This window comes from Paroedura picta, chromosome 5, assembly GCF_049243985.1.
Source record: "Paroedura picta isolate Pp20150507F chromosome 5, Ppicta_v3.0, whole genome shotgun sequence".
In the NCBI taxonomy this organism is placed as follows: domain Eukaryota; kingdom Metazoa; phylum Chordata; class Lepidosauria; order Squamata; family Gekkonidae; genus Paroedura; species Paroedura picta.
Genome location: NC_135373.1, coordinates 88,696,528 through 88,719,179, shown reverse-complemented (window position 1 = coordinate 88,719,179; position 22,652 = coordinate 88,696,528).

Sequence of the window (22,652 nt, the reverse complement as noted above, 5' to 3'; positions counted from 1 at the left end):
ATTTTAAATATGCCACTGTGCCCATAAAACCAAATGTAGGTAAGCTGAAAGAATGGTCAAGAACTTCAGAGTTCATGGACATGTTTCAACTGACCTTGATAGTTTTGGGATGAGAACCAAAGTCTCTTAACTGTGGGATGAGATGATCATCTACAACTTGGTAGAGAGAGAGCATGGCAGAGAATAGAAAGTATGGTTAGCACTTGAAAAAAACCCTCCGTTCTGCTGCCGCTGCCTCTCCCCCTATTTGCGTGTGCACACATGCACTCACACATGCTACCCACTGAGGAGGAAACTGGATGGGGGAGTGAGGATCAGCATGCAGGCTTCCACCCACCCCAACCACACTCACCAACCAAAGCAGGCTACCAAGTACCAGCAATGAGGAGGACATCCAGAGAAGGATGAGCAGCCAGTCCCAGTCAAGCGATGGCATAAGGGCATGTCAAAGCAAGAACAGAGAAGAGCTAAGCAGGCTGGCTGTGCCTATCCCAAAGAAGGAGCTTTAAAGACAGGAGACAGATGAGCCAAAAGAGGTAGAATTGGAAAATCTTATGACTGCAATGAGGAGCATCAAAGGAAGGAAGTAGTGGAGAATAAAAAGAGGCTCCAAGCCAGAAGCTGGAGGCAGTAGTAGTGAGGTAACTATTTCTTTGTCAGGGTAGATAGCTGAGGCTATTTTCTTAACTAGCCCCCATTCTATGTTTATCTCCATTTTGATACAACATTATTTATATGTTACTGAACCTGTACTCAAATTCCCATGAGTTCATGATTACTTTGTTAAACACTAACCCAGCAAAAAAAAATGAGCATCCACCAAAAATGATCTGCCAGGTTATTTCAAGGGAATATAGGTGCTACAGATAAACCACATGAAATGAAAGAAATGGTAATAAACAGAAGGAAAAGTAATTTCAAAATCAATGAGTCAGAGGACCTTTAAAAATATCCAGCTAAGACACATGGGATATCAAATGTATGAACAGAGTATGAGAAAATGCATTATGGAATGAAATATCCAGACAAAACTCATGTCAAACTAGTTCTATTAAAATCTCAAAAAAGAAATATTGATCTTAAAATAATGGAATTATTATAGCAATTGAAAATTGTACTGGTTCATTTTCAGGGGCTTTGCTTATGACATTCTTGAAGGATAAAAAAGGTATGTTTTGTTCATAGCATGCACAGAGTGCACCTGTATGAAATATTTTGACCATTTCTGTACAAGGAACATGTTCCTGGACAGCATTCAAATGTTGGCAGCTTTTAGAGCCCCCTCCAAATGACGTAACCTGTGTCCTGAGGCTGTCCAGTAGTCAGGATGCAATTTGGCCATTTTTAATTTGCAATTTTGGGAAACACCAAAACTAGATTTACCACCCTAAATTGCGCGTAAGGAACCAATGAGAAACCCGAAATAAGACTGTATGGAGGGGAAAACATGCAATAATCTTGGCAGCTTTGTCCCGCCCTCACACCTGCCCTTCCTACTCTATTTCCTGCTCCAAGTATTTTTTTTTAATGGCAAGTGGGGTGCATGATCAGGCTGCCATCTCCTGATCATATAGGGTTCTGAACATCTTGTTTTAAAGCCAGCCATTTACACAAAATGTTTTTTGTGCTCCTGAGACCATGTTCAGGGTCTCAGAAATCTACCCAGACAGAAATAAAATCCAAAAAACCATCAATCCTAAAAAGGGAGGGGGATGCTGAATCATTCTGGCATTTCTCCATAGCAATATGGCAATGTTGATTTTTATTTTAAAATGCATTTATGCATTTGTTTGTTTGTTTGTTTGTTTGTTTGCTTGTTTGCTTGTTTGTTTATTCAATTTGTATCCTGCCACTCTCCAATGGGCTCATGGCGGGTAACATAGTCTTAAGACCCCATTAAAACACCCTCATTAAAAAACTTAAAAACCCATAACATGGTGGATGATCTCCCAACCTACTTCCCCATCCCAACTAGAGGCGTTGAGAGCATGGGGTGGCATGATGTCCTCATGCCCACAACCTCCCTTCGCCGAGGGGCATCCGATCTCCTCCGCTGGTCCCAGCCTCAACCATAAACCCGGCAGAAGAGCTCCATTTTGCAGGCCCTGCGAAAAGATGTCAAATCCCGCAGGGCCCGCAGCTCACCCAGGAGCTCATTCCCCCAGGTAGGGGCAAGGACAGAAAAGTAGAAAAATGCTGAGCTACTGCTTGAGCCAGTTTGGTGTAGTGGTTAGGAGTGCAGACTTCTAATCTGGCAAGCCAGGTTCGATTCTGCGCTCCCCCACATGCAGCCAGCTGGGTGACCTTGGGCTCGCCACGGCACTGGTAAAACTGTTCTGACCAGGCAGTGATATCAGGGCACTCTCAGCCTTACCCACCCCACAGGGTGTCTGTTGTGCGGGGAGGAATGGGAAGGCGACTGTAAGCCACTTTGAGCCTCCTTCGGGTAGGGAAAAGCGGCATATAAGAACCAACTCTTCTTCTTCTTTTTCTTGATTGCCATTTTAGGAACAAGAAGTGCAGCTGTGCAGAAAGACTGTAAAATTGAACTTCTGTGTTCAATCTACATATGAGAAAAACTACTCTAAACTGAGATTTGGATTTCTCATATCATTAATATAGCATATGAAGATCATGGCCCATTCCGCACCAGGGTCAATGTGGCAAATTGGTTTCAGAAAGAGAAAGCCGAATTTTAAATAGTGGAATTCGGCGTAACGCATACCTGCCTTTGTAGTGGAATCCAGTTGAGTTTCAATCGCTTCCCACAGGTTTCTGGTCTCAGCAAAAATCGCTAGAAAGGAAGCGATATTTGCTGTGCTTTGTCCTGCCCCTGGCCGTCAATCAAACGAGCAGCCAATGGGCGGTTGTTACCATGCTCCAGAAAAGCCCCTTTGCCTTTAAGAACATGTTAAAAAGAAAAAAAAAGAAAAACACACATTGCAACGAATGTGCCTTGATTCCTTGATTCCTCCTAACGTAGAGACCCATCTAGCTGGCAGCTGGCGTGTGAGCTGCTGTTTCATCGTTGCCACGCTCCCCCGAGTGAAACCTCCCCCCCCATGTGCACGGGCGCAGTTTTCAGCGAAAATAAAGGGAACTTGCAAACGGGGCTGTGTTGTGCTTGGTGACTTAAAGCAGCTCTGTGGAGGGACTGCAGCTGGAGAAGCCTCGCTGGGTGAATGAAGGCTCGCTGGTTCGTTGCTCTCTGCTCGCTCCGAGAAAGAGAGCCAGGGGGAGGGACTTTGCTGAAACCACAACAATGGTAACACACAGAACTTTTTCACTAGTGTTGCAGATTGGTTGCAAGAGTGTAGCGCTTTCCAGAGGGTAAATCCAGTTTTGGGGATTTCCCTGGAACCGCTACAATGAAGCGCTTCTAGCGGGACTGTTTCAGGAGTGTGGCAGATTGTGTACAACGTTGTGCATAACTGCATTTTAGTAGCGATTACAATTTGCCACATTCCTGCTACATTAAACTTGTGCAGAATGGGCCTATGTTTTACTAAAATCAGTGGTTCCAATCCCACACAAATTCCTCATGACTATAACCCACTGAAGTTAATGGCACAAGCTACACATTGCTAACTGAAACTTAACTGCATGTAAAGAATTTAGCAGTCCAGTTTTATGCATACTTATTCAAAAGTCAGTGAGACTTAATTTTCTAGCGCTATATTTATCATTCATGTTATATTATCTTTCTGCATTAGAATTGCTTCAGAAGGTTTTGGATTACAAACTAGTCATGTGGAATATTTTTCTATGTCTTCAAAGAATTAGACAGACAACATGCACACAAACCTTGTGGGGATACCAAGTTCAGATGGAAAGAAACTCATTGTTCTTTTATTAGAAAAAAAGGTTGGTTTTTATACCCCACTTTTCATTACTTGAAGGAGCAACAAGTGTTTTTAATGCTCTGGGGTTTGTTTGTTTTGTGTATTATTTAAGTTCTGTATGGTCATTGTATTACTTTAAAGTACCATTTCTTTCATTTTCTATCTTAAAATTGCAATGATCTATGGCTATCATCAATAAACCCAAACTATCAAGTTATGTATATGTTTCCATCAAAATTCTTGTAATTAAACAATGCTGTTTTAAATTTTTCTTTGTATTCATCATTTTTATAGTTTGTGGAATGTTAAATTAAGGATGCTGTATGCATCTTAGCATTTTCAGATGAATAGAGTTGGTAACTATAATCTTTACTTAGCAGAATTATTAGTATAGCTGTACTTTTGTGGTCAAACTACATCTAGTCAGTAGAGTTATATACACACGACTTCCTGATTTACTTCTGTTGCTGTTCCCTGATGTGATCAAGGAACCATATCTTTCCCATTAATCTTGAAAGCACTCTTGGTCACTTTAATGGATGATTATAATCATTCATCCTATATTGCTGAAATGATTTTCAGTTGAATTACTCTGCCAATCAGTATTAGAGGTGTTAACGTGGTGGCCAAAGTTCACCAGTTACTTATAGTTAGTTGTTCCCTCTCTGAGATATTGCTATTAAGGAAGCTCCTGTCAACTCCATTTAGATAGCTATTAGATCCATTAGCAGTCATGAGTACTATAGCTGATTATAGGATATGACAGTTACATCTGGTTATACGGTTAAACTACACTTGAATATACCTGATTTTGATTTCCACATTTGCAGGATAAACTATGGTTATTGTTTGATAATTTCTACGAGGTTTGACTTCATGATGGAACATTACAAGTATGTTTCTAATAACATATTTTAATATTTACATGTACAACTGCGTACGTATTGCATGGACAATGTTATTTTATAATTTACTGACTACCATGATTTCCTAACTTTAAGAAAAGCACAAATGCCACTTAATGAATTGTGTTTGACAGTCTATTTTTAATGCTGCACAATCCTAACAGTTCAATCCTAAACAGAATTACTCCTGACTAAACCAACTGAAATCAATGGGCTTAGACTGAGGTAAATTTTCTAAGGATTCAACTGTAAGTAAGCCCATTTTCTGCATATACAGGATTCCAGATTCTTTCAGGAAGGAAGGAAGGAAGCAATTCCTTATATATTCTTCTTATATACATATATGCTGCTTTGATAATTTCTATCAGACCATTTCCACACTGGGAACTTCGCAGCCCCAACTCCTTTATGGGAGTACAAATCTGGGATGGAATAGCTACATTGGTCTTAAGCAGCAGAACAAAGTTTGAGTCCACTGGCACTTTTAAGTCCAACAAAGTTTTATTCAAGGTATACACTTTCATGTGCTTGACTAAAATCTTGTTGGTCTTAAAGGTGCCACTAGACACAAACTTATATTTCATCACTATGCAATTCATGTAGCCTCTTTAATACAATAAACAAGTTCTGGTCTTTATTATTTTGAAGTTGTCTGGTTGCTCGCCACAATCAAGGTCTCAATAACAGTGTTCCACAACTTAGACCAAGGATCTGATTTAATATAAGCCATTCCAGTGAAAATTGTCAGGGACTGATATTTCAACCATAAAATTTGTTCTAGCCGGTAATAACCTGGCATTTCTTCTTTATAAAGGAGAGACTTTACGTCACATGCAGGAAGAAAAGATGTTCACTGCAGAAAATAATGTCTGTCATGAATTGTCACTACTGCATGAATGTAAGACATTTAACTGGAACAGTAAGGCTGAGTGGACAAACTGTTGTAGTAAAAGATCAGCTCAGTGATTTTCCTTTCTAGATCAATTTATTTTCTATGATTCTGTGACTTTTAGAAGAAACTTACACGCAAATATTTAAAATAAGAATTTGGACTACCAGAAGAGTCCCTGTGTATTTTCTCACAATGTTCATCATGTATGAACTGAGGATGTAACTAGTTCACATCCTCAGTTCATCACAATACATTAATTTATTTCTTAGATTTATTCCTCGCCTCTCCCCAAAGGCCCGAAGCGAGATATCCAGCTGGCCATCAGGAGATAGAGCTGGGTGTCATCCACCTACTGGTGACAACCTAGCTCGTAACTCTGGATCCAACTGGGCAAGAGGGCACATATAGATATTAAATAAGGTGGGAGAGAGCACTGCCCCCCGTGCCACCCTGCATGGTACTGCAAAGCGGTCAATTAACTCATTACCTACCACAACCCTATGCAACCTGTTCTCAAGAAAGGAGGCCAGCTACGTAAGGGCCATTCCCCCTATCCCTGTTTTAGCAAGGCAATGGACCAAGAGCACCTGATGGACCACATCAAATGCAGCCAATAGGTATAACAACACAAGAATGGCTGACCTACCTCAATCCAGTTGGTGCTGAAGATTGTACATCAGAATGAACAGCATGGTCTCCAGGATGGAACCCCAACTAGTATGGATTGAGGGCTAAAGTTTCATCCAAAAATGCTAAGACTTGGTCCGCCGTGGCCCTTACCCAGGAATGCAATACCGGGTGGTAGCTGGTGGGGTCCCAAAGATCCAAAGATGGCTTTTTTCAAGAAAGGGCAGACCACTGCTACCTTGAGCCACTGAGGGAACTCCCTGGATGATAGGGAGAGGTTCACAATATTCCTCAGGGGATCATCTATCTGCCGATCGATTGACTTGAGCAAACAAGATGGACAGGGATCAAGGGAGCAGGTGGTCGCCCTCACTGACCTCAGCAATTTGTCCACTTTGGATATAGAGAATCATCTGAAGCCATGAACCCTAATCCCCTGTGATGGCCCCGGAGCTTCTAGTTCATATTCTATATCAATTGCAGCAATAAGATCATGGCAGAGCGACAGGACCTTATCCGCAAAAAAAGTTTGCTAAAGCCTCACAGCCAAGTTCCAATTTACTATTATTTTGGTACCCTTCCTAAATAATTGGGCTGGGCAAGAGCTAGCGGATGTGATTTTCACCACAAGGTAGTCCCTGATAAGCATGCAATGAGATGTTCTTGTCACTTTGTTGTGAGTCTTCTGCCACACTCGCTCTAGCCATCTATCCTCCCTCTTCCTCTCCCTAAGCTCTGAGGAAAACCAAGGAGCCAGTTTGAGGCAAGGGCAAAGAGGGTGCTCAGGTGCAATCACATCAATAGCAGCTGACAGGCAGGACTGTCAGTCTTCCACCAAGGCCTCCAATGAGTTACTGGTGGGCATCAGGTCCCACAGAACATTCAGGAATCCTTTGGATTCCATATGTCTCTGCGGGCAGATAAAAATACATCCATCACCCAAACAGGGAGGGGGTGGCATCCTCAGCCAAGGCTTCAGGGTATGCTGGTCAGACCATGGGACAATGTTGTTAGCCATCAGATATACCTCACTCCCTGCAACAAATATTAAATCCAGGGTATGGCCAGCCTGATGAGTGGGACCGGCAACAATTTGCGAAAACCCCATTGCCGCAATGGATGACACCAGGGCCAGGCCAAGTCCTGGAGCTGACAAATCTGCATGGATGTTGAATTCCCCCAGAATTAACAGCCTGGGGAACTGCAACATCCAGGCCTCCACCACCTCCAGCAGGTCCAGCAGGGCATTGGATGGGGCAGTGGGTGAACAGTACACCACACAAATGGCCACATTCTCAACCAATTCCCACATCAAACCAACACATTCTATTCCTATAATTGATGGTACTTGGAGAGCTCTGAAGGGATAGGGGTTCTGGACCAGGATTGCCCCCCTCCCCCCTACCATGGAGCCAAGGCTGATGAAGGACCGAGAACCTGGGGGCACCAGCTCTTTTAACAGTCTCACCTTCGCAAACTCAGGTCTTGGTCAAACAAGTCAGTTCTACCCCATCCTCTTTGAAGTAGCCCTGCAGGGTTGAAGATTTGTTCTTAATCGACCTGGTGTTACAGAGCATCAGCACTGGTTCCTCTCTAGCCCTCTCGCCTACAAACCTAGGGATGGGACAAAGGTTTGGAAGGCATTGAACCATTTGTAAACTCACCATCGGAGCATTCTTGGACCTATGTGCATCTCTGTCCCCCTATTAATAACCTTCCTCCCACTGCCATACCTCCCTTGGCCCAGAATTGCTGGGATTTCCAACCGAGACCCTATACAGCTAGCCCCAACCTACCAATATTGCAACATCCCATATGACAATGCAGATGTACCCTTCTCTTTTTAGCCCTAATGTTAACTAAATTAACCTTCTAGCGGTTATTAAAAATTCCCACCTTCCCCACCCAGCCCAACCCTTCCTACAAAACCCTCCTTACCCACCCATCCTTACATCTAACAATGAGCTATAATCCCTTAATTTGCAGGAAGGAGTTTCCACCAGATATCATCTTTCAGGGCTCTCTCCCACCCCGCACTAACTTAAAGCTACCTGCCAGCTGCATTGCAAACTACACTTCTCCCAGCAGGCACAGTAATTCTGGGTAGCAGATTTGATGTTAACTCCTGCAAGAAGGTGCTGTAAGCCATAGTTCCTCCTTCCACACTCCCAATCTTCACCAGATTTCTCTGGCCTCTAGCAGCAGCCAGCGCATCATTGCAGGCTGCAGCCAGTCCCATCCTGAGGCAAGCAGCTGGCAAAAGGAGCCCAAGAAAGGAGGGGTTGCTAAGCTGTCCCTCCTTCTCACCGACACCGCAATATCTCCTCCATCGCCTCCAGCCATGGTGCCAATCCCAGCCAGCTCTCCACAGGAGGTCAAACCAGCAGCCCCTAATCTTCGCCGGTCTGTCTCCCCCACAGTCAGAAGCTCTGTCCAGCTCCGCCACTGCTGAACTCGGAGCAACACAAGCCTCTGGGGGCCAGCCAGCAGTGTCCAAGGACTCAGGCAGCACAAGCACCATAGCCAGATCTTCTTTGGACCCTGTAGACCACCGAAGGAGCCAGAGGGATGAATTTTGTTAAAGGAGATTCTCAGCATGCACAGTAATCATACAACATATAACACAATTAAAAGCAAATCCTTTGATAAATGCATGGATGTTATTTGATGTTATCATTGAAATATTTCTGAAAAGGAACTTTTCATCATTTCTTTTCTTCAACATGAAAATTTGTTTTTTATGAAAGACAATGGTATATTAAATTCTAACACCTTTAATATATTCACTCTTCAGAAGTATATTATTCAGATAATCTTATCTTGAAAAAATGATTAAGCAGCAGAAGAAAAGTATACTGGAATATTACTATAGGCTTAGCTGTCACCTCTCTCTGCACCCTTGGCAGATTGCTAACTCACTGAAAATTAAAACTTTGTGACAAAAATTAATGCCCAAACTACCTTCACTTTATAAACAGAAATAATGCCAGCTCACTGCCATAATATGAAGCAGAAAATACATTTCATATAGGCATTATCAAGAGCAAATAATTGGTGATGGAGAAATTTCCTGTCAACCATTGTCTCCTTCCAAACCCCTTCTTCACAACGGGTGGCTATCTTGATTAGCATATAATCACAGTATCATCAGTGCTAGAAAAATACTGTTGATTTTTTTTTTCATTCATTGATTAGATAGGAACTTCTGAAATACAATTGTCTTTGGACAGCATTTCTTGCTGAAAATTGTGAAACATTAACTTTTCTTCATCTGTCTTTTTAATTCTAGGGGCTGAATTTATTATATTGTAATTTCGAAAAGTCTTTTGTGTTACCTTGCTCATAATTATTAAAATTGGAACAAATCCTATTTAATTTGTTCATACATTATCTGGAACTGATGATGAGTAGTATAGTGACCAAGTTTGCAGATGACATATAATTATTCTAGATGGTGAAAATCAAGGCTAACTCAGAAGAGATCCAGGAAGATCTATCTAAACTTGTTCAATCAGTAACAAAGTGTGAAATGACATTCAGTGTAAGTAAGTCTAAGTTGATGCACCAGAACAACAACAAAAAACCCTTTAAGTATATGCTAGTGCTTATACTTGGTATCTCAAAAACATTGCACCAATATGCAGCCACAACAATGAAATAGGTTAACTACATGCTGCATTATTAGAATGGAAAAAAGCAGCCAATATTGTAATGCCACTGTATAGATCTATGATGCAGCTTCACTTGGAATACAGTGTGCAGTTCTGGGTGATTTAATCTCAATACAAATATCACAAATCTGGAAAAGTACATCAAGAACAACCAAGCCTATTAAAGAGTTGCAGTACAGTTCCTACATGGAAATAGTCATTTTTATGTGAAGACATCCTGAGGCTCACAACAGCAAACCTGTGCAATGGATATGGACTACAGAAAGGGCAGGACTCTCACGCCACCCCCCCCCCAAAGAAAACCAGTGAAGCCGTCCACCTCACCATGCACCCAGCTGGGGGCGGAGGAGCAGAGCAATGCCAGTGGGAGAACAACAGTGGGAGGTGGCGGTGGTGGAAGGGGTTCCTGTGCATGATTTATGGAATAGGTTCCTAGTAAGTAAGACAGGCATGCATCACTCAGAAAACAAATTCAACAATTGTGATGACCAAATTATAGACATTAAATGAAAGATGACAGCCTTCTTACCTGTAGGACATGCTTGACAAGGACTGCCTTGGAAGTTTATTTTACATATTTATAGAAGACTTTGCATATTTAATATGATAGCTTTATAGTGGCAAAGAATTGTTCAAAACAATTTCCCTCTGAGGAAATTCAAATAAATAAAATATTTCCCAGCTTTGCTGTGTCCGCTTGAACTTGATGACGTGTAACATATAAACATTAAATGATGAAAGGAACAGATTAAGTGAACTCTGGGCTATTATAGAAACAAATCTAAGCTTTTGAAAGGAGAATGTAGGATTGTCTTATAACCAATACGCCAATTAGCTCATTTGCTTATAGATTAGATAAACAATACAAATGTGAAAAAAATGTGAAAAGATTCCACAAAGAAGCATATGGAGTTCAAATAACTCTGCTTGTCGTTCATGAGATTAGAGCCACAGATGCTTCTGATCACAAATTGTATGACTCTTGTGTTTCTCCTGTGCATGTCAGAATACAATTTCATATTTACTTTCACCAGCAGATTCTTTTTCTACAAGCAACCTGTGGAAAGAAAGAAAATGTATGAGACATGTGATTTTTGACTGTTTCTGTTTTACTTGCCATAGCATGTGGAACACTTTATAAGTGCAATAGGCAGTCATGGTACACTTGATTTTATCATAGAAGAACAAAGCCTGGTCCACACATTGGCCAAGGCAAGAAGATCTGGAATGAAGGATTCTTTGTTGTCTCAGGAACGTATACAAATCATTGGAGGTGACTGATGCTGGAACATCAATAGCCATCTGATTAGATACAGTGAGAACCAAGACACATGCCAGAACTTATAGCTTATAAAGTTTGCACTGCTTATTGCCATGTGTTTCTTGTTATTTGTTCCTTCTAGCATTCTCTTATTAGAGGTACATCCTGTGGACTGATTCATGTGTTTCCATAGAAGCAGGGTTGCTACTAGAATCACTCCTGTGTAGTGAATCCTTTGCATAGCTATAGAGATTTCAAATTTTCCCTCTACTTGGGCAAACCAGTTTATGTGGTAGATGCTCATAAGAGCACTACACCATTCTGGGCACTGGAAGCACTGTTGCAGGTGTTTTGCATATGATTTGGCTGACCAGTAAGAAAACCATTCCAATTCTTTTGCCTTTCTATGGACCTCTAAACACACAGGAGAAATGTTGTAGAACCCATGAATTGATCATGCATTCACTTATATGAAGATAGATTCTGGCAGGTAGCTGTATTGGTCTGAAGCAGCAGAACAGAGTTTGAGTCCAGTGGCACCTTTTAGACCAACACAGTTTTTTTCAAGATGCAAGCTTTCATGTGCAAACCCAGTTCTTCAGACACAGTGATATATAAGCACAGGGTAAGCAATAAGTTGGTACACAGCATAATGGAGATGTTTAACAGATTCAAGGATGATACAGTAATATCAAGGTAACCTTATACAGTTATCTTTTGTTTGGGTTCAACTTTTGGGGGGATCATAATGAAGGAAACAAATATGCCAATTTTGGAGAGTAATGGACAGTTGTGGGTCAGAGACAGTAATCAATGGAGTGTCAAGTTTTCAGGCAATCACTCTTCACAACAGATGATGCACCTGACCACCAGCCTTCAATCTTGATGTACCCCAGAGCTGAACCCAAACAAATAGTAAATGACGAATGTGGAGCTTTTACCTCTTTTTATCTTGATAATATTTATCTTCATTATGCTGTATACTAATTTAGTGCTCACCCTCTGTCTGTATGTGCCTGAACATGAAAGCTTACACTTTGAATAAATCTTTGTTGGTATTACATTAACATTGAGACAGCAAAATTTGCTCAACATCTCTGGCCCCAAGGAGATCAGATTGGCCTCAACCAGAGCCCAAACCTAGTAGAACATTCTTACAAAAGAGATCAGAGTCCTGTGGGACCTTGAATGGACCCACAGGGCTTGTAAAACAGAGGTTTTCACCTGTCTCATAGTTGAGCCCTAAAAGACCATCACATTATTTTTTATTTTATTTTATTTTTTTCATTTATTGTATTTCTATACCGCCCTCCCCAAAGGCTCAGGACGGTTTACAGGAAACAACAAAATAGTACAGGTAACATCATTCAAGAAAGAGTAAAGTGGTAACAACAACGATACCAACAACGATAATAACATTAAAGGAAAGTGAAACTGCAACTGCAAGAGCCTTAGCTCAACTCGGACTGAGACCCAGGGGTTGGGTGGATTTGTTTACAGTCATGGTAGGAGGGGAGGGCTTGGGGGCCAATTGGAAGCGATGGACAGGTTGACCTCAACCAAATCCCTTTTGCAGGCCCTGTGGAACTGCTTTAGTTCTGTCAGGGCCCTGATCTCCTCTGGTCTTCCTGTCAAAGTTCCCAGTTATATACCATCATGAGCTAGTAGGATTTCCTGTTTCCTCTCTCCTTTCCAAGGTATTTAACAGAATCAGCACATAACAATTTAATTGCTTAGTTTATTTTAGACTTTAACTAAATGTATTGTAATTTATTGTATATTATTTTTTATGTTTTATTGTGATATATCCCACCCTGAGTCTAAGGAGAAAGAGTGGACAATATGTATAATTATAAACTTTGTTTCATTTATACAAAGTTAGTCAGAACAACTGGATGGTCACTGAAACATTCATGAATACTTCTATTTAATAAATGACTATAAATAATTATAACACCTTTTTCAGTGAAACAAATCATTGAAAATAATCCCAAACTATCCAAGTTATATTAATTAACCATAAATGTCCTTTTAAAAATGCAAAATGCTATTACTTATATAAAAGTTAGAAGCCTAAACTGCTAGAGGTGTGTATTTTACAATATTTCACAAACATTTGTAGCCACAAACATAGAAGGCAACTGAAGATGACCACTTCCTAATACCTGCATTCCAAGTCTTGAGCAATCAAAACCATTGGGGTAGATGCCAAATGGATAGGGACTCTTGAAATCATCAAGAAGAAGAGATTTGCAAAACAGATCCAGTCAGTACCTTAAAATGGTTCTAGAACATGTCAATTGATAAAGGAAAAGCAAGAAAAGATAAAAACTGCATTTTGCTTCTTCACATTTGTGGCATATAAAAGTTTTTTTTTTTAAATTCACAGTCCTTAAATTTAAAATAGTAGATTGACACACTTATGATTTTTCTTATGTCCCCAAACTATAAATTAGTGACAGTGTAATGTTCAACATGCATTAGCCCATGTTTGCCTATAGGATATCACAAGTAGGCTTAGAAAATCACCTAAGATTCAAGTGATTGTATGGTTGTATGACACATGGAAGAAAGAGGGAGAGAACACTGATCAGATGGAAATGAACCCCTCTGAGTCTCACATTTCCAGTAATTTAAAATCAGTCATAGTCTTCACTCACAGACAGCACAAGTGAAGTTCATGAGACAAAAGGCTGGTTTATCTATGTAGCACATATATGATGTGCTATAGGCCCTGTGCTTCCAGGGGCCCTGCATGGTGCTTTTTTCACATGGATCAGGGTTGTAGCCTTTCTCCTCCCCCCTATTCCTTCTTTTCCCTCTTTAAGAACACTCATAGTAACATATCCTTCTCCCGTGATGGGGCACCTCCATCCCTAGTGTGGGAGCTGGGCCCCCACAAATTCTTAAACTGGCTCTGGTTCTATGAGCCCCAGAAATCCTTAAACCACTCTTGATGGGATAATAACCTCAGATTTAACAGGAACACTAAACTGTAGTGGGAAAAATTGCCACAATATTTAAGAGAAGCAACGCAAAACAACAAATATTCCCAGATTTTTTTCAGTATAGACAACACAGCCCAGATGTGAGTTTTGTGCACTTGAAATCAGTGTGTATGTGTGTGTATGTGTGTATGTGTGACAGACAGACAGAGAATTAGTAGAAGAAAAATCTATAATCTTTGTATTAGGGTTTGGGTTTCTCTGCACTGCCATTTAACTTGAAAAGCGGCTTTGCATCTCTACTTCATATTGTTGCTTGTCTAAGAAACAGTGAACTCTTTCCTTCACATCTTCAAGGAACTCAGATAAAGCTGTCATACTTCCTTTAAGCTGAATCCAATATTAGAAGTTTAAAGGAAGCATTTAGCAGGAAAGGGATCATTTTAGAAAGCACATTTGGATTGCTCTGTAACCTTTCAGCATGAGTGTCTAAGTTATAATAATGTGTATCAAAAAGAAAATCTTGTAACATGTTCTTTAAAAGGAGACCTGGATTTTGTTAAAGATGCTGCTGAGAACAAAATAAATGCACAAAAACGGAAAGGAAGGAAGGGGAAAATAGTACATGTCTTGATAAATAATATTCTTCAGTTCCCTTTTTCTTTTAATAATAGAATGCCAGAACATTGCACGGCTGAGGGAGCAGGTGCAGGATCGTGGATCATGGCAACAGTTGTGCCATGGGATTGCCAGGATTGACACGACTGAATAGCTGACAACAACAGCACTCTCTTAAACATGATTTCATTTCAGACTAGCTGTAAAGCATTTCTTCTACTTTACACAAAGGTATATAGCAATCAAGTTATATTAGTAGTATCCTAAGCATAATTACACTTTTCTACATGCCTTTTAGTTTTAGTACGGAGATGCACAGAACAATGTTTAGATGTTTCATTACACATTTCCCCCATTTTTGTAAATGACATTTCACGTTACAACCAACTTCCTGTACCAACATGCCTTTAAAATTACCCCAATACATCTCTGCATGGAATGTGTTATTATTTTGTTATGACAAATACATATCAATCACTTCCTCACAATTTATCAAGTGTTTGGTATATAAAAAGGAATTATAGACACGGCTTAACCTGGTATTTTAGTTAATTGATTCCATATGAAAAGTTTATATAAATATTCATCTGCATGCAGGCATGCATGCTTATATATGTCATGACTTATCTGCCCTCCTTGGAATTGGCTGAATGCGTCCTTGGATTCAAATGGCATGCATTCAGCTACATACACACAAGAGCTTGATCATGGACAATAAATGCAACCTGTTTTATTTAGGGTTACAATTACAATAATTGTAAGTCACTTAATAGATTATATCATTTTTATGCTCCTGCTGGGTTTTAAATAGTTAAAAATGAAAATGCAAACTGTGTAATTTGCACTAATTGAATATAGAGACCCGAAATGCAACATGAATTTAAAGACACAAAATAAATTGTTATCATACATAATACATTAATAGTAATATCAAGGTGAAGAGAATTTCCAGTATCAAACATATATTGTTGAATCATTCCAGGAGTGCCAGATAACAATAGTCAAAACATCCCAAGACATGGCACTACAGGGGGCCGGCTAATTGACTCAGTTTGTCTCCCTCTTCTTCTGAGTGAGTTTTACCAAGTGCTATTTTTCAGACTATTTTCAACATGATAATACCCTTTTTTCTTTTCTTTTCCAATTAATTTTACCCCTGAAGGTTGAAATTCTATATATCCATAAGGATTCCCCTCAAATCAAACATCAGGAGTGAATTATTTTCAAAATAATCTCTCAAATTAACAGAAGTGTGGTTCTATGTAGTCACATTTATTATCACATCAGGAAACTGTTAGTGTCTTTAAATACATTCTACATTTTGCTACATGGTCTCTATTTTTGCTATTTACAGTTTGCATTTTCAGTTTTGTCTTGTGGTTACAGGGTACTCTTTTTGTTGTGGGTTTTTAGTAGTTTGCTAATTGCCCCAGCACCCCAAATAAAGACACAATACCATAGTGTGGGTTTAAATAGTTTATTAATCTAATCTAATATTAACTATGATGATATTTGATGTGGTGGGGTGCACTAGGCAACCTAGTGACGCGCACCGGTTATGCACGGGGCGGGGCGCGACAGCGGCAAAACCCAGAGTAACCGATTATGCACGAGGCGATCCGGGCGCCGCTTCTGGTTGCGCCCCGGTCACCCGGAAGCTGCGCTTTCTTCCGCGTTTCACTGACGCAGCTTTTTCGGTGGCATGCACCGAAGCTGCGGCCGGTTGCAGCCGGCTCCGTGCGTTATCGGTGATTTTAGTCACCGCCATTCCACCCCGAATGTGCGTTATTCCCCCCGTGCATAATGGGTCTTGTGCACACTAATTAGTTTCACTTCTTAAACAGATTCTTGAGTTAACCAACAATTCATTTCTCTGCTAACAACAGTTCAGAGTTCCTTTAGTCCTATTTCTAGTCCTTTACTCTTATCTTTAACTACCACAAGCAGCACTGTCTTCTTATCTTGTGATTGCTACCTAAGAAAGCCCTTGACAAGGGAGTCTATCAAAAGCTTTTGAGAAATCCAAGCATATAACATCCTCTAGAAGACCTCTATCTTCTTGCTTGCTTGTTCCACTTTCAAAGAATTCTAAAAGACTGGAGAGGAAGGACTTCTATTTGAATCAGTCAGCTCAGAACTGAAATAAACATTCTTCCTTAAGATGCCACCGGACTTATTTACAAAATTTTATTTACAAAAATGTTGTATCTTTTCTGCCTTTACAGGAGCCACCGAGACAGCTAACTATTTTATCTTTTATTAGTTTACGTTAATTTCAATCCACTTTTCTCACAGGGACTCGTGGATTACATATAGCGAGTCAATACAATCAACAACATGGGATATTCAGTAACCAATGCATTGGGATTTTAAAAGCCTGGAACCACCACAAAGAACTGAAGCATAGCGTAAGTGTCAACATGGCACATTAAGTGGGACAGAAATTACATAATAGGATCCTACTTGTGATAAGCTATATGCAGCAGTCCACAATCCCCAATCTTAGTCATTAGCCAGTAAGTTTGTGAACCATTTTGTACAGTGCAATCCTATTACCTGCACAGAAAAGCCCTCTTGAAAAGTTCAGTTTAGCATACCTTACAGAAGGCTATCAGAATAGGAGCTTTCCTGAATTCAGACAGGCCGTCCTCCAAGGTAGCTGTAATCCCTATCATTAAAACAATTAAAAGCAGTTAAAATACATGCTAACTGCTTGATGCTTCATTCCCCTGTGATGGTTTAAAAAATATTTGCCTGCTTTCCTATTCTTTGGTACCAAGGCTGATTTAACAAGTTGCAAATTTTTGTTAAAAACACCAGAAACTTTTCAATTCTTATTCATGTAAGAATTCTTATTCATCCAGCCTTGATATTTGATAATTTGTTATTTATGACCTCTAAAACCTCACTATTTATCACCCCTTTTTGACATGGCTCATTAAATCCCAGAAAATAATAGTTAACATGAAGACCTATCTCCAGCATTTTACACAGTATGTACCAGTAATTAAAAGGCTCCATTTAGCCCTGCTGCAATGTCCTCTTCTCACATCAGGAGTTGAGTCATACCCTTTGCTATCTAAAGATCCTACTATATCTCCAGCTGGTCTCCTGCTCCTGATCAGAATTATCTGTTGCTGTTTTTCTGCCCTATAGCATTTTGAGCATCTCTTTCATTGCTTATCATGGATTTGTTTTGCCATAATTTGTACATTTTTATGTCCCTCCCAGGTGAATCAAGCATCTTAGAATTGCATTTCCCCATTTATTCCAGATATTTTCAGTAAAGGCAAAATGTGATGTGAGAGAAAAGGCAACAATTATAACACAGATATATTCTGTCACAGAGGAACAAAGCCATATTAGAATGTGACCCATGAAAGATCGATTTTCCCAAATGTAACTTTCCTATAATCTTCTACAATTTTGATACCAATGAAATAATCTGTAAAATTACTTCCCAGTCTATAGTCAGTGATACATGATAAGGCAACCTTTTTAGTCCAAGTACTGAAAAAATTAAATGTCTACCGGGGAAGTTGTTGATATGCCAGCAAACCAATAGGGGAGAGAGAGGAGGGTAGTACTTAGCCAGGCATACTTGTAGCATGCCAAGACCCAGTGGTGCTGTCAATATCTCAGGGATTTACCTCGGAGTTGCCTAATACTGTGAAGGCCTGGGAACAGATAACAAGTAAAACCATTTGTGTTGCTTTTTCCCCACACAATTAACCCCAGTAGAGCAGCCAGTTCCTTAGTTGTTTGGACAGTGATCTGGTCCTGGATTCCAAGCAAAATGATCCACTATGCCACTGTCAGCACACCTGCCAGGGATTGCCCACCTGTCTTCCAAAAGTTAATTATTGCTGCTTGTAAGAATACACAGTAATTGACTGGTTTCATAGGCCAATGAATAAACTCCCACTAAAAAAAACATTTTGTTACTGCACCAAGGCACAGGTGGGGCGCATAGGGCTCTGCTCTACTCTGCAGGAACCCCCCCTACTCCCCACCCCACCAGCTCTGCCTCAGAACAGGAATGGGCCAGCTTGCCAGCTGGGCCACTGCATGCACAGGAGCTTTTTGGTGATCATCCCGGGGCCTCCTGCCTTTGCCTTTGCAGAGCATGGCGGGTAGGGCAGGACAGATGAGGTGGAGTGGTCAGGGAGTGATTTGATGGAGTGCATCTTACTGGTTGCCCTAAGCTCCCCAGAATACTTCCTGCCGGCTCTTTCTCTTCAGGTAAAGCGAGAGGAGGAGTGAAATGGGGATGGGGAAGGGCCTCTAATTGGCCTTCATTGGGGGAAAGCCCTCCCACTGAAGGCCAATCAGAGGCCCAGCATATTGTCAGGTAGTACCAGATTTTTTTATTATTACATATATGATATACATAAGGGTTAAGACCCAAAGATATCCTTCACAAAATAGTCTTCCACCATTGGAAACATGAGCAGATGGATTCCTTCAACAGAAAAAAAAAATCTACCTCCAGGGTAGAAAAAGCATTCAGTAAATCCTTGGATCCAAGACATAATCTTCCAATATGCATAATGGCAATACTCCTATTTTCCTACACAAATAATGAAATATCCGTGCATTATAAAAATGAGTGGTATATTACTTTTAAATCATAAACTATACTATTTTCTTTTTTTAAGATCAACTTTAGAATATATATGACTATCCAAAACGTCTGAATGTTTCCAACATAAATGCTGACAGAACATTTTGATTCTTATACCTCATAAATGGATCATGCCAGGGGCTTCGTTAGTACAGTAACACAAAAAAAGTATATGCGCTTTGTATGGTTTCCAAAGGACCATTCCAAAAACAACACAATTTAAGCCTAAATAACCACGCCATTTGGGTAAAAAAATACAGTCAAGATTAAAAATTATTTCAAAGGGAAAAAATTGTCTTTGTAACTCTCTAAAAGAATAACCATTTGATTTTACTTAGTTTCTCATTACAGATACATTCATGTACCACTATATTGCATCTGGGTGTCAGGAAGACAAGTGTTGAGGCTCCAAAATAAGAATGCCCACACTGATCTTTGGTAAGAAATTTGGCCATAGCATTATTTACAAACACAAAGCCTTCCTCTTGCAGTACAACTTCCACCTGAGGGGTCCGTTCCAGCAGCTCCAGCTGGGCCATCAAGCTGCTCAATCTTTGCTTGAAGTCCAGCCTCTAGCTGCCTGTTGGAACTCACTGGGAAGTAGCAGGATGTTGGAAAACCTCATGGACACTGGCCTCTACCTGGCCCCACTTCTGTCACTAGAAATACAAGCTACCCAGGGCCACCCCCCACACACACACACACATAGTTGGAGGTGCTGCTGTGGCTCATTATCCACATAGTCCCTTATGGGGAGTCAGGAATACAGTCTCATTGTCATCTACCCAGTAGATCCACCCCAATGCCCAACAACCACCACAGAATAAGGCCCCACCCATGCCTCTCTCCAACTTGCACTCCTTAACCTGTAGGTAGCTTAGCAATGTTTTCTAAATACCATGAAGCCAAATGTCCATGCCTCTGTTGGACAGGTGCATCTCACTGGAATAGACTTGTCTGTCGGAAGGAATATCAGAGTGATGGACAAGTTGGTTTGTTTTTGACCTGTGTGGCAGTATATGTGCAGCTTAGAACCCTTGATAGCATTGTCCTGCTGGACCAAAGCCAAATCAAAGGGGCCAGAGCACAAGGCTGCTAGGAATTCACTGGTCTGTACGGTCCCAAAAATTACAAGGCAAAAGTCACTTGGAAGAAGGGCATATCAAACAGCATGAAGCAGACTTCCAGCAATTGCTGCATAACATTCTGCAACATGGACCATGTGATGAGCCTCTGCAAATCCTTCATATGTGGGGCAAGCTGCCTTCACCCCTAAATCACATATCAAACCAGGAAGGAGGTGCCTGGGTCCCACCAGCCCAGTAACTTCCTATGAAGGGAAAGGCCTGCCAACACAGGCTCAAAGTTTCAGTACACAGGAGGGGGATGAGGCAGTCCTCCAAGCAACAAATGTTTATGTATTCGGTCATTGCTCCTTATAAGCCCACCTGACGGATGGGGTCAGCAGGTCTGACAACCATTGGAGGATTAGCTACTACCAAGACTCTAGAGTTCTTCCAGTAAGGCATCTGGGTTTGGGTTTGCATTAGGTGGTGGCATTTGGAAACTGTGAATAAGATGTTAGATTCAGAGAAAGCATTGCTAACCTGACCAGGGTTCTTGCCAATCTTGGCAGACTCTAGGGGAGTGATTCTCAATCTTCCTAATGCCGCAACCCTTTAATACAGTTCCTCATGTTATGGTGACCCCCAATCAAAATGTTATGCATGTTCTGTCACACAAATTAAACCAAAACTGACTAATGGCGTGAAGATTCATTGTTCATGATTGTATATAAATTGTATATAAATTAGTGGGTGCCTTCAGGAGGAGTGGCAACAGTGGCAGTGCCCACCCCCAGGCTAAGCTGCTTGCCCTGCCAGAACCCCTATGAAAGGGTTGCTTGACCCCCCAAAGGGGTCCCAACCCCCAGGTTGAGAATCACTGCTCTAGGATAAAATCAGGCATGCTTGGTTCCTGAGGCAGGGCCACTGGACTCCAACCATTCCTCCAACGGTGCAAGCCCCCTTTGCATGTGAGCCCTAGAAGGACTCACACACATGTTCATATCTGCAACAGTGGAATGTGCAGTTCCCCTGGTTAAACTCCCTACACATCCTGTAGTCCTTGCATTTTGGTAGGCCTTGCATTTTTTAGGCCTGCACCAGTTTGATACACTGGTTATGAGTGCGGACTTCTAATCTGGCGAGCCAGGTTCAATTCTGCACTCTCCCACATGCAGCTAGCTGGGTGACCTTGGGCTCGCCACAGCACTGATAAAGCTGTTCTGACCGAGCAGTGATATCAGGGCTCTCTCAGCCTCACCCACCTCACAGGGTGTCTGTTGTGGGGATAGGAATGGGAAGGTGATTGTAAGCTGCTTTGAGCCTCCTTCAGGTAGGGAAAAGTGGCATATAAGAACCAACTCTTCTTCTTCTTCTTCTTCTTCTTCTTCTTCTTCTTCTTCTTCTTCTTCTTCTTCTTCTAAACTAATGCATATATCCTAAGGTGTCATAACTAAGGTGTTATATAAGAACATAACTAAGGTGTCATATCACCCTTTCTCTGGGTATGCAGCAATGAAATTGCTGTCAGAATCTGTAATCACTACACCTTTTTCATGAGCCTCTTGTGGCGCAGTGTGGTAAGGCAGCCATCTGAAAGCTTTGCCCATGAGGCTGGGAGTTCAATCCCAGCAGCTGGCTCAAGGTTGACTCAGCCTTCCATCCTTCCGAGGTCGGTAAAATGAGTACCCAGCTTGCTGGGGGGTAAACAGTAATGACTGGGGAAGGCACTGGCAAACCACCCCGTATTGAGTCTGCCATGAAAACGCTGGAGGGCGTCACCCCAAGGGTCAGACATGACTCGGTGCTTGCACAGGGGATACCTTTACCTTTACCTTTACACCTTTTTCTCTCTAGGCCTAGCTTTGTCACATCATCATCAGGCTCCATAAAAGGGTAAAGGTAAAGGTATCCCCTGTGCAAGCACCGGGTCATGTCTGACCCTTGGGGTGACGCCCTCTAGCGTTTTCATGGCAGACTCAATATGGGGTGGTTTGCCAGTGCCTTCCCCAGTCATTACCGTTTACCCCCCAGCAAGCTGGGTACTCATTTTAGCAACCTCGGAAGGATGGAAGGCTGAGTCAACCTTGAGCCGGCTGCTAGGATTGAACTCCCAGCCTTGTGGGCAGAGCTTCAGACTCATGTCTGCTGCCTTACCACTCTGCGTCACATAATAGTTGTCCAATACCCATTCCCATATCTT